This window comes from Pseudophryne corroboree, chromosome 11 (genome assembly GCF_028390025.1).
Source record: "Pseudophryne corroboree isolate aPseCor3 chromosome 11, aPseCor3.hap2, whole genome shotgun sequence".
Taxonomy (NCBI): domain Eukaryota; kingdom Metazoa; phylum Chordata; class Amphibia; order Anura; family Myobatrachidae; genus Pseudophryne; species Pseudophryne corroboree.
This window is the reverse complement of record NC_086454.1, coordinates 69,037,315-69,049,743: the sequence shown is the minus strand read 5'-3', so window position 1 is coordinate 69,049,743 and position 12,429 is coordinate 69,037,315. Positions and strand designations below refer to the sequence as shown.

The window sequence follows — 12,429 nt, the reverse complement described above, 5'->3', positions numbered from 1 at the left end:
TGAAAACATGAGATCTCAATGATAGAATTATTGTTAACATTTTATCTGGAAGCTTGCTCAATAAATGGAAAGATTTATTTCTGGAATTGCTTTCCTAACACAATATTGTTTATGTTAAGTAACAAATAATCCATTATTTTCTATTGCTCCCTAAACTCTGATGACTAAATTGTCTATCAATTTATCTTGAGAAACTCACATTGTTACTGACTTTTGTTTAAACATTTTCTCTGACTGGACACCATATTGTTCCTGGAGATTGCTCAGACATGATGATTAGCAATTTCTGGAATTCTTTTCTAGTTACCTTGGCATCAATTTACTTCTACAAAATAACTGATATTAAAAAAGGGGAATATTGCATTTTTTTGTGTTTTCTGATTTGGACTGTATCTAGAAATGTGGTACATATTACTGAAAATGTGAGAAAGGGTAAAGGCTGCTGAAGCATTCACATGTCTTTTTGTGATGAATTATCAACAAACTATGTTCTGAGTTGATGAAAATAAATGAAAAGCGCTGCTGAGATTTGAAGTCAGGATCTCCTGTTTACTAGACAGGCGCTTTAACCAACTAAGCCACAGCACCACATAATGCCCTAGAGCTTCACAAAGAAAAATGATATATCTAAGATATGCTATTTGGTAACAATTTTTGATATTCTTATAACTATTGCTTCATCAATTTTTCAAACCGGTGGAAATTTAGAGTATAAATAGAAAGTTGTGTTCTCTCTTTTCATTCATGATTTACAGCACCTTCATTCTTAAAATATCTTGTCAAAGTAATTTTCTAATTTTTTGTTTAGCACTTTTATTGATTTCTCTGTAAGTAATGCTACATGGGAATAATGTCAATTAATTTTTGATATTCAGAAAACAAAAACATGTAGTAAAATTAAGAACTCTGTTTTAAAAAGTCAGAATTGTGGTTAGCAATCTTTATTGATGCTTTTTCAAGAGAAGTTTAGCTTTTCATCAAGAAGTATTTTCCTAACACAATTTTAAGTATGTTATGGAAATAAATATGGGTTAAATGTCAATGATTCTCTAGCTATGATGACTAAACTGACTCTCAAATTACTGTATCTTGGGAAACTTACTTTTTTACAGACATTTTAACACTTTCTGTGTTATTCTCTTTTTAATGTACTCTAAATTCATTTTGCAGTTTACCCAATATGATGAAGGCTATTTTGTAAAAATTCATCTATTTACCTTAACATAGGCATATTTCTACAAATTAACTTATGTTGAAATAGGGTGAAGTTTTGTTGTTTGTCGTCTTCTGACATGGATGGCATCTTTAAACTTTTTTACATTGGTGACCAAATGTGCCAAAGTGAAAGCAGATAAAGGTTTTACACATCTTATTTTGTTATGCATCAACAAAAAACTACATACTGGTGTGATAAAAAGGTATCAAGCAAAGGTACTGCTGAGATATGAACTCAGGATCTCCTGTTTACTAGACAGGCACTTTAACCAACTAAGCCAAAGCACCACCTGCACTGCCTTACATATAATGACAAATTATATGTCTAAAGTATAATATTTTTTATTATTTTTATATATTTTTTTGAAACTAGTATTTTATTAATTCTTTAAACAGTTGGAAACTTACAGTAAGTTATATAATGCTTTTTTCTCCTTTATTTTGTATATACAGGCCCTACATTCTTACAATGTTTGTTCAAGTCACTTGTTAATATGCTTTATTGTAATAGATATTATGGCGTTCTTATTAATGTAGTCATCCCTGGGAAATTAAAGTCAGTCTATTGTTGGTACTCATACAGTTAAAAAGTAATCGTGAAATGAAAACATGAGATCTCAATGATAGAATTATTGTTAACATTTTATCTGGAAGCTTGCTCGATAAATGGAAAGATTTATTTCTGGAATTGCTTTCCTATCACAATATTGTTTATGTTAAGTAACAAATAATCCATTATTTTCTATTGCTCCCTAAACTCTGATGACTAAATTGTCTATCAATTTATCTTGAGAAACTCACATTGTTACTGACTTTTGTTTAAACATTTCCTCTGACTGGACACCATATTGTTCCTGGAGATTGCTCAGACATGATGATTGGCAATTTCTGGAATTCTTTTCTAGTTACCTTGGCATCAATTTACTTCTACAAAATAACTGATATTAAAAAAAAAAGGGGGAATATTGCATTTTTTTTATTTGGACTGTATCTAGAAATGTGGTACATATTACTGAACATGTGAGAAAGGGTAAAGGCTGCTGAAGCATTCACATGTCTTTTTGTGATGAATTATCAACAAACTATGTTCTGAGTTGATGAAAATAAATAAAAGGTGCTGCTGAGATTTGAACTCAGGATCTCCTGTTTACTAGACAGGCGCTTTAACCAACTAAACCACAGCACCACATGATGCCCTGGAGCTTCACAAAGAAAAATGATATATCTAAAATATGCTATTTGGTAACAATTTTTGATATTCTTATAACTATTGCTTCATTAATTTTTCAAACCGGTGGAAATTTAGAGTATAAATAGAAAGTTGTGTTGTCTCTTTTCATTCATGATTTACAGGACCTTCATTCTTAAAATATCTTGTCAAAGTAATTTTCTAAAAAATTTTTTAGCACTTTTATTGATTTCTCTGTAAGTAATGCTACATGGGAATAAATGTCAATTAATTTTTGATATTCAGAAAACAAAAACATGTAGTAAAATTAAGAACTCTGTTTTAAAAAGTCAGAATTATGGTTAGCATTTTTATTGATGCTTTTTCAAGAGAAGTTTAGCTTTTCATCAAGAAGTATTTTCCTAACACAATTTTAAGGATGTTATGGAAATAAATATGGGTTAAATGTCAATGATTCTCTAGCTATGATGACTAAACTGACTCTCAAATTACTGTACCTTGGGAAACTTACTTTTTTACAGACATTTTAACACTTTCTGTGTTATTCTCTTTTTAATGTACTCTAAATTAATTTTGCAGTTTACCCAATATGATGAAGGCTATTTTGTAAAAATTAATCTATTTACCTTAACATAGGCATATTTCTACAAATTAACTTATGTTGAAATAGGGTGAAGTTTTGTTGTTTGTCGTCTTCTGACATGGATGGCATCTTTAAACTTTTTTACATTGGTGACCAAATGTGCCAAAGTGAAAGCAGATAAAGGTTTTACACATCTTATTTTGTTATGCATCAACAAAAAACTACATACTGGTGTGATAAAAAGGTATCAAGCAAAGGTACTGCTGAGATATGAACTCAGGATCTCCTGTTTACTAGACAGGCACTTTAACCAACTAAGCCACAGCACCACTTGCACTGCCTTACATATAATGACAAATTATATGTCTAAAGTATAATATTTTTTATTATTTTTATATATTTTTTTGAAACTGGTATTTTATTAATTCTTTAAACAGTTGGAAACTTACAGTAAGTTATATAATGCTTTTTTCTCCTTTATTTTGTATATACAGGCCCTACATTCTTACAATGTTTGTTCAAGTCACTTGTTAATATGCTTTATTGTAATAGATATTATGGCGTTCTTATTAATGTAGTCATCCCTGGGAAATTAAAGTCAGTCTATTGTTGGTACTCATACAGTTAAAAAGTAATCGTGAAATGAAAACATGAGATCTCAATGATAGAATTATTGTTAACATTTTATCTGGAAGCTTGCTCAATAAATGGAAAGATTTATTTTTGCAATTGCTTTCCTAACACAATATTGTTTATGTTAAGTAACAAATAATCCATTATTTTCTATTGCTCCCCAAACTCTGATAACTAAATTGTCTATCAATTTATCTTGAGAAACTCACATTGTTACTGACTTTTGTTTAAACATTTCCTCTGACTGGACACCATATTGTTCCTGGAGATTGCTCAGACATGATGATTGGCAATTTCTGGAATTCTTTTCTAGTTACCTTGGCATCAATTTACTTCTACAAAATAACTGATATTAAAAAAGGGGAATATTGCATTTTTTTGTGTTTTCTGATTTGGACTGTATCTAGAAATGTGGTACATATTACTGAACATGTGAGAAAGGGTAAAGGCTGCTGAAGCATTCACATGTCTTTTTGTGATGAATTATCAACAAACTATGTTCTGAGTTGATGAAAATAAATGAAAGGCGCTGCTGAGATTTGAACTCAGAATCTCCTGTTTACTAGACAGGCGCTTTAACCAACTAAGCCACAGCACCACATGATGCCCTAGAACTTCACAAAGAAAAATGATATATCTAAAATAAGCTATTTGGTAACAATTTTTGATATTCTTATAACTATTGCTTCATTCATTTTTCAAACCGGTGGAAATTTAGAGTATAAATAGAAAGTTGTGTTGTCTCTTTTCATTCATGATTTACAGCACCTTCATTCTTAAAATATCTTGTCAAAGTAATTTTCTAAAAAATTTTTTAGCACTTCTATTGATTTCTCTGTAAGTAATGCTACATGGGAATAAATGTCAATTAATTTTTGATATTCAGAAAACAAAAACATGTAGTAAAATTAAGAACTCTGTTTTAAAAAGTCAGAATTATGGTTAGCATTCTTTATTGATGCTTTTTCAAGAGAAGTTTAGCTTTTCATCAAGAAGTATTTTCCTAACACAATTTTAAGGATGTTATGGAAATAAATATGGGTTAAATGTCAATGATTCTCTAGCTATGATGACTAAACTGACTCTCAAATTACTGTACCTTGGGAAACTTACTTTTTTACAGACATTTTAACACTTTCTGTGTTATTCTCTTTTCAATGTACTCTAAATTAATTTTGCAGTTTACCCAATATGATGAAGGCTATTTTGTAAAAATTCATCTATTTACCTTAACATAGGCATATTTCTACAACTTATGTTGAAATAGGGTGAAGTTTTGTTGTTTGTCGTCTTCTGACATGGATGGCATCTTTAAACTTTTTTACATTGGTGACCAAATGTGCCAAAGTGAAAGCAGATAAAGGTTTTACACATCTTATTTTGTTATGCATCAACAAAAAACTACATACTGGTGTGATAAAAAGGTATCAAGCAAAGGTACTGCTGAGATATGAACTCAGGATCTCCTGTTTACTAGACAGGCACTTTAACCAACTAAGCCACAGCACCACTTGCACTGCCTTACATATAATGACAAATTATATGTCTAAAGTATAATATTTTTTATTATTTTTATATATTTTTTTGAAACTAGTATTTTATTAATTCTTTAAACAGTTGGAAACTTACAGTAAGTTATATAATGCTTTTTTCTCCTTTATTTTGTATATACAGGCCCTACATTCTTACAATGTTTGTTCAAGTCACTTTTTAATATGCTTTATTGTAATAGATATTATGGCGTTCTTATTAATGTAGTCATCCCTGGGAAATTAAAGTCAGTCTATTGTTGGTACTCATACAGTTAAAAAGTAATCGTGAAATGAAAACATGAGATCTCAATGATAGAATTATTGTTAACATTTTATCTGGAAGCTTGCTCGATAAATGGAAAGATTTATTTCTGGAATTGCTTTCCTAACACAATATTGTTTATGTTAAGTAACAAATAATCCATTATTTTCTATTGCTCCCTAAACTCTGATGACTAAATTGTCTATCAATTTATCTTGAGAAACTCACATTGTTACTGACTTTTGTTTAAACATTTCCTCTGACTGGACACCATATTGTTCCTGGAGATTGCTCAGACATGATGATTGGCAATTTCTGGAATTCTTTTCTAGTTACCTTGGCATCAATTTACTTCTACAAAATAACTGATATTAAAAAAGGGGAATATTGCATTTTTTTGTGTTTTCTGATTTGGACTGTATCTAGAAATGTGGTACATATTACTGAACATGTGAAAAAGGGTAAAGGCTGCTGAAGCATTCACATGTCTTTTTGTGATGAATTATCAACAAACTATGTTCTGAGTTGATGAAAATAAATGAAAGGCGCTGCTGAGATTTGAACTCAGGATCTCCTGTTTACGAGACAGGCGCTTTAAACAACTAAGCCACAGCACCACATGATTCCCTGGAGCTTCACAAAGAAAAATGATATATCTAAGATATGCTATTTGGTAACAATTTTTGATATTCTTATAACTATTGCTTTATCAATTTTTCAAACCGGTGGAAATTTAGAGTATAAATAGAAAGTTGTGTTCTCTCTTTTCATTCATGATTTACAGCACCTTCATTCTTAAAATATCTTGTCAAAGTAATTTTCTAATTTTTTTTAGCACTTTTATTGATTTCTCTGTAAGTAATGCTACATGGGAATAAATGTCAATTAATTTTTGATATTCAGAAAACAAAAACATGTAGTAAAATTAAGAACTCTGTTTTAAAAAGTCAGAATTATGGTTAGCATTCTTTATTGATGCTTTTTCAAGAGAAGTTTAGCTTTTCATCAAGAAGTATTTTCCTAACACAATTTTAAGGATGTTATGGAAATAAATATGGGTTAAATGTCAATGATTCTCTAGCTATGATGACTAAACTGACTCTCAAATTACTGTACCTTGGGAAACTTACTTTTTTACAGACATTTTAACACTTTCTGTGTTATTCTCTTTTAAATGTACTCTAAATTAATTATGCAGTTTACCCAATATGATGAAGGCTATTTTGTAAAAATTCATCTATTTACCTTAACATAGGCATATTTCTACAAATTAACTTATGTTGAAATAGGGTGAAGTTTTGTTGTTTGTCGTCTTCTGACATGGATGGCATCTTTAAACTTTTTTACATTGGTGACCAAATGTGCCAAAGTGAAAGCAGATAAAGGTTTTACACATGTAATTTTGTTATGCATCAACAAAAAACTACATACTGGTGTGATAAAAAGGTATCAAGCAAAGGTACTGCTGAGATATGAACTCAGGATCTCCTGTTTACTAGACAGGCACTTTAACCAACTAAGCCACAGCACCACTTGCACTGCCTTACATATAATGACAAATTATATGTCTAAAGTATAATATTTTTTATTATTTTTATATATATTTTTGATACTAGTATTTTATTAATTCTTTAAACAGTTGGAAACTTACAGTAAGTTATATAATGCTTTTTTCTCCTTTATTTTGTATATACAGGCCCTACATTCTTACAATATCTTGTTCAAGTCACTTGTTAATATGCTTTATTGTAATAGATATTATGGCGTTCTTATTAATGTAGTCATCCCTGGGAAATTAAAGTCAGTCTATTGTTGGTACTCATACAGTTAAAAAGTAATCGTGAAATGAAAACATGAGATCTCAATGATAGAATTATTGTTAACATTTTATCTGGAAGCTTGCTCAATAAATGGAAAGATTTATTTTTGCAATTGCTTTCCTAACACAATATTGTTTATGTTAAGTAACAAATAATCCATTATTTTCTATTGCTCCCCAAACTCTGATAACTAAATTGTCTATCAATTTATCTTGAGAAACTCACATTGTTACTGACTTTTGTTTAAACATTTCCTCTGACTGGACACCATATTGTTCCTGGAGATTGCTCAGACATGATGATTGGCAATTTCTGGAATTCTTTTCTAGTTACCTTGGCATCAATTTACTTCTACAAAATAACTGATATTAAAAAAGGGGAATATTGCATTTTTTTGTGTTTTCTGATTTGGACTGTATCTAGAAATGTGGTACATATTACTGAACATGTGAGAAAGGGTAAAGGCTGCTGAAGCATTCACATGTCTTTTTGTGATGAATTATCAACAAACTATGTTCTGAGTTGATGAAAATAAATGAAAAGCGCTGCTGAGATTTGAAGTCAGGATCTCCTGTTTACTAGACAGGCGCTTTAACCAACTAAGCCACAGCACCACATAATGCCCTAGAGCTTCACAAAGAAAAATGATATATCTAAGATATGCTATTTGGTAACAATTTTTGATATTCTTATAACTATTGCTTCATCAATTTTTCAAACCGGTGGAAATTTAGAGTATAAATAGAAAGTTGTGTTCTCTCTTTTCATTCATGATTTACAGCACCTTCATTCTTAAAATATCTTGTCAAAGTAATTTTCTAATTTTTTGTTTAGCACTTTTATTGATTTCTCTGTAAGTAATGCTACATGGGAATAATGTCAATTAATTTTTGATATTCAGAAAACAAAAACATGTAGTAAAATTAAGAACTCTGTTTTAAAAAGTCAGAATTGTGGTTAGCAATCTTTATTGATGCTTTTTCAAGAGAAGTTTAGCTTTTCATCAAGAAGTATTTTCCTAACACAATTTTAAGTATGTTATGGAAATAAATATGGGTTAAATGTCAATGATTCTCTAGCTATGATGACTAAACTGACTCTCAAATTACTGTATCTTGGGAAACTTACTTTTTTACAGACATTTTAACACTTTCTGTGTTATTCTCTTTTTAATGTACTCTAAATTAATTTTGCAGTTTACCCAATATGATGAAGGCTATTTTGTAAAAATTCATCTATTTACCTTAACATAGGCATATTTCTACAAATTAACTTATGTTGAAATAGGGTGAAGTTTTGTTGTTTGTCGTCTTCTGACATGGATGGCATCTTTAAACTTTTTTACATTGGTGACCAAATGTGCCAAAGTGAAAGCAGATAAAGGTTTTACACATCTTATTTTGTTATGCATCAACAAAAAACTACATACTGGTGTGATAAAAAGGTATCAAGCAAAGGTACTGCTGAGATATGAACTCAGGATCTCCTGTTTACTAGACAGGCACTTTAACCAACTAAGCCAAAGCACCACCTGCACTGCCTTACATATAATGACAAATTATATGTCTAAAGTATAATATTTTTTATTATTTTTATATATTTTTTTGAAACTAGTATTTTATTAATTCTTTAAACAGTTGGAAACTTACAGTAAGTTATATAATGCTTTTTTCTCCTTTATTTTGTATATACAGGCCCTACATTCTTACAATGTTTGTTCAAGTCACTTGTTAATATGCTTTATTGTAATAGATATTATGGCGTTCTTATTAATGTAGTCATCCCTGGGAAATTAAAGTCAGTCTATTGTTGGTACTCATACAGTTAAAAAGTAATCGTGAAATGAAAACATGAGATCTCAATGATATAATTATTGTTAACATTTTATCTGGAAGCTTGCTCGATAAATGGAAAGATTTATTTCTGGAATTGCTTTCCTATCACAATATTGTTTATGTTAAGTAACAAATAATCCATTATTTTCTATTGCTCCCTAAACTCTGATGACTAAATTGTCTATCAATTTATCTTGAGAAACTCACATTGTTACTGACTTTTGTTTAAACATTTCCTCTGACTGGACACCATATTGTTCCTGGAGATTGCTCAGACATGATGATTGGCAATTTCTGGAATTCTTTTCTAGTTACCTTGGCATCAATTTACTTCTACAAAATAACTGATATTAAAAAAAAAAAGGGGAATATTGCATTTTTTTTATTTGGACTGTATCTAGAAATGTGGTACATATTACTGAACATGTGAGAAAGGGTAAAGGCTGCTGAAGCATTCACATGTCTTTTTGTGATGAATTATCAACAAACTATGTTCTGAGTTGATGAAAATAAATAAAAGGTGCTGCTGAGATTTGAACTCAGGATCTCCTGTTTACTAGACAGGCGCTTTAACCAACTAAACCACAGCACCACATGATGCCCTGGAGCTTCACAAAGAAAAATGATATATCTAAAATATGCTATTTGGTAACAATTTTTGATATTCTTATAACTATTGCTTCATTAATTTTTCAAACCGGTGGAAATTTAGAGTATAAATAGAAAGTTGTGTTGTCTCTTTTCATTCATGATTTACAGGACCTTCATTCTTAAAATATCTTGTCAAAGTAATTTTCTAAAAAAATTTTTAGCACTTTTATTGATTTCTCTGTAAGTAATGCTACATGGGAATAAATGTCAATTAATTTTTGATATTCAGAAAACAAAAACATGTAGTAAAATTAAGAACTCTGTTTTAAAAAGTCAGAATTATGGTTAGCATTTTTATTGATGCTTTTTCAAGAGAAGTTTAGCTTTTCATCAAGAAGTATTTTCCTAACACAATTTTAAGGATGTTATGGAAATAAATATGGGTTAAATGTCAATGATTCTCTAGCTATGATGACTAAACTGACTCTCAAATTACTGTACCTTGGGAAACTTACTTTTTTACAGACATTTTAACACTTTCTGTGTTATTCTCTTTTTAATGTACTCTAAATTAATTTTGCAGTTTACCCAATATGATGAAGGCTATTTTGTAAAAATTAATCTATTTACCTTAACATAGGCATATTTCTACAAATTAACTTATGCTGAAATAGGGTGAAGTTTTGTTGTTTGTCGTCTTCTGACATGGATGGCATCTTTAAACTTTTTTACATTGGTGACCAAATGTGCCAAAGTGAAAGCAGATAAAGGTTTTACACATCTTATTTTGTTATGCATCAACAAAAAACTACATACTGGTGTGATAAAAAGGTATCAAGCAAAGGTACTGCTGAGATATGAACTCAGGATCTCCTGTTTACTAGACAGGCACTTTAACCAACTAAGCCACAGCACCACTTGCACTGCCTTACATATAATGACAAATTATATGTCTAAAGTATAATATTTTTTATTATTTTTATATATTTTTTTGAAACTGGTATTTTATTAATTCTTTAAACAGTTGGAAACTTACAGTAAGTTATATAATGCTTTTTTCTCCTTTATTTTGTATATACAGGCCCTACATTCTTACAATGTTTGTTCAAGTCACTTGTTAATATGCTTTATTGTAATAGATATTATGGCGTTCTTATTAATGTAGTCATCCCTGGGAAATTAAAGTCAGTCTATTGTTGGTACTCATACAGTTAAAAAGTAATCGTGAAATGAAAACATGAGATCTCAATGATAGAATTATTGTTAACATTTTATCTGGAAGCTTGCTCAATAAATGGAAAGATTTATTTTTGCAATTGCTTTCCTAACACAATATTGTTTATGTTAAGTAACAAATAATCCATTATTTTCTATTGCTCCCCAAACTCTGATAACTAAATTGTCTATCAATTTATCTTGAGAAACTCACATTGTTACTGACTTTTGTTTAAACATTTCCTCTGACTGGACACCATATTGTTCCTGGAGATTGCTCAGACATGATGATTGGCAATTTCTGGAATTCTTTTCTAGTTACCTTGGCATCAATTTACTTCTACAAAATAACTGATATTAAAAAAGGGGAATATTGCATTTTTTTGTGTTTTCTGATTTGGACTGTATCTAGAAATGTGGTACATATTACTGAACATGTGAGAAAGGGTAAAGGCTGCTGAAGCATTCACATGTCTTTTTGTGATGAATTATCAACAAACTATGTTCTGAGTTGATGAAAATAAATGAAAGGCGCTGCTGAGATTTGAACTCAGAATCTCCTGTTTACTAGACAGGCGCTTTAACCAACTAAGCCACAGCACCACATGATGCCCTAGAACTTCACAAAGAAAAATGATATATCTAAAATAAGCTATTTGGTAACAATTTTTGATATTCTTATAACTATTGCTTCATTCATTTTTCAAACCGGTGGAAATTTAGAGTATAAATAGAAAGTTGTGTTGTCTCTTTTCATTCATGATTTACAGCACCTTCATTCTTAAAATATCTTGTCAAAGTAATTTTCTAAAAATTTTTTTAGCACTTCTATTGATTTCTCTGTAAGTAATGCTACATGGGAATAAATGTCAATTAATTTTTGATATTCAGAAAACAAAAACATGTAGTAAAATTAAGAACTCTGTTTTAAAAAGTCAGAATTATGGTTAGCATTCTTTATTGATGCTTTTTCAAGAGAAGTTTAGCTTTTCATCAAGAAGTATTTTCCTAACACAATTTTAAGGATGTTATGGAAATAAATATGGGTTAAATGTCAATGATTCTCTAGCTATGATGACTAAACTGACTCTCAAATTACTGTACCTTGGGAAACTTACTTTTTTACAGACATTTTAACACTTTCTGTGTTATTCTCTTTTCAATGTACTCTAAATTAATTTTGCAGTTTACCCAATATGATGAAGGCTATTTTGTAAAAATTCATCTATTTACCTTAACATAGGCATATTTCTACAACTTATGTTGAAATAGGGTGAAGTTTTGTTGTTTGTCGTCTTCTGACATGGATGGCATCTTTAAACTTTTTTACATTGGTGACCAAATGTGCCAAAGTGAAAGCAGATAAAGGTTTTACACATCTTATTTTGTTATGCATCAACAAAAAACTACATACTGGTGTGATAAAAAGGTATCAAGCAAAGGTACTGCTGAGATATGAACTCAGGATCTCCTGTTTACTAGACAGGCACTTTAACCAACTAAGCCACAGCACCACTTGCACTGCCTTACATTTAATGACAAATTATATGTCTA

The 12,429-nt window shown here is 30.1% G+C and overlaps 14 non-coding genes across 14 annotated transcripts; all 14 read right to left on the bottom strand.

Annotated features, from left to right (window-relative positions):
• Nucleotides 1–514: 514 nt before the first annotated feature.
• TRNAT-AGU (transfer RNA threonine (anticodon AGU)) lies at nucleotides 515–588 on the bottom strand. Its single transcript has one exon. It is a non-coding gene; the product is annotated as a tRNA-Thr (tRNA).
• An 841-nt stretch (nucleotides 589–1,429) lies between these two features.
• On the bottom strand, nucleotides 1,430–1,503 carry TRNAT-AGU (transfer RNA threonine (anticodon AGU)). The gene has a single exon. It is a non-coding gene; the product is annotated as a tRNA-Thr (tRNA).
• Nucleotides 1,504–2,327: 824 nt separating this feature from the next.
• Nucleotides 2,328–2,401, bottom strand: TRNAT-AGU (transfer RNA threonine (anticodon AGU)). Its single transcript has one exon. It is a non-coding gene; the product is annotated as a tRNA-Thr (tRNA).
• Nucleotides 2,402–3,242: 841 nt separating this feature from the next.
• TRNAT-AGU (transfer RNA threonine (anticodon AGU)) lies at nucleotides 3,243–3,316 on the bottom strand. Its single transcript has one exon. It is a non-coding gene; the product is annotated as a tRNA-Thr (tRNA).
• Nucleotides 3,317–4,144: 828 nt separating this feature from the next.
• Nucleotides 4,145–4,218, bottom strand: TRNAT-AGU (transfer RNA threonine (anticodon AGU)). The gene has a single exon. It is a non-coding gene; the product is annotated as a tRNA-Thr (tRNA).
• An 837-nt stretch (nucleotides 4,219–5,055) lies between these two features.
• Nucleotides 5,056–5,129, bottom strand: TRNAT-AGU (transfer RNA threonine (anticodon AGU)). Its single transcript has one exon. It is a non-coding gene; the product is annotated as a tRNA-Thr (tRNA).
• Nucleotides 5,130–5,957: 828 nt separating this feature from the next.
• Nucleotides 5,958–6,031, bottom strand: TRNAT-CGU (transfer RNA threonine (anticodon CGU)). The gene has a single exon. It is a non-coding gene; the product is annotated as a tRNA-Thr (tRNA).
• Nucleotides 6,032–6,871: 840 nt separating this feature from the next.
• TRNAT-AGU (transfer RNA threonine (anticodon AGU)) lies at nucleotides 6,872–6,945 on the bottom strand. The gene has a single exon. It is a non-coding gene; the product is annotated as a tRNA-Thr (tRNA).
• An 829-nt stretch (nucleotides 6,946–7,774) lies between these two features.
• Nucleotides 7,775–7,848, bottom strand: TRNAT-AGU (transfer RNA threonine (anticodon AGU)). The gene has a single exon. It is a non-coding gene; the product is annotated as a tRNA-Thr (tRNA).
• Nucleotides 7,849–8,689: 841 nt separating this feature from the next.
• Nucleotides 8,690–8,763, bottom strand: TRNAT-AGU (transfer RNA threonine (anticodon AGU)). The gene has a single exon. It is a non-coding gene; the product is annotated as a tRNA-Thr (tRNA).
• An 824-nt stretch (nucleotides 8,764–9,587) lies between these two features.
• Nucleotides 9,588–9,661, bottom strand: TRNAT-AGU (transfer RNA threonine (anticodon AGU)). Its single transcript has one exon. It is a non-coding gene; the product is annotated as a tRNA-Thr (tRNA).
• An 841-nt stretch (nucleotides 9,662–10,502) lies between these two features.
• On the bottom strand, nucleotides 10,503–10,576 carry TRNAT-AGU (transfer RNA threonine (anticodon AGU)). Its single transcript has one exon. It is a non-coding gene; the product is annotated as a tRNA-Thr (tRNA).
• Nucleotides 10,577–11,404: 828 nt separating this feature from the next.
• Nucleotides 11,405–11,478, bottom strand: TRNAT-AGU (transfer RNA threonine (anticodon AGU)). Its single transcript has one exon. It is a non-coding gene; the product is annotated as a tRNA-Thr (tRNA).
• An 837-nt stretch (nucleotides 11,479–12,315) lies between these two features.
• On the bottom strand, nucleotides 12,316–12,389 carry TRNAT-AGU (transfer RNA threonine (anticodon AGU)). The gene has a single exon. It is a non-coding gene; the product is annotated as a tRNA-Thr (tRNA).
• Between the last annotated feature and the right edge of the window lie 40 nt (nucleotides 12,390–12,429).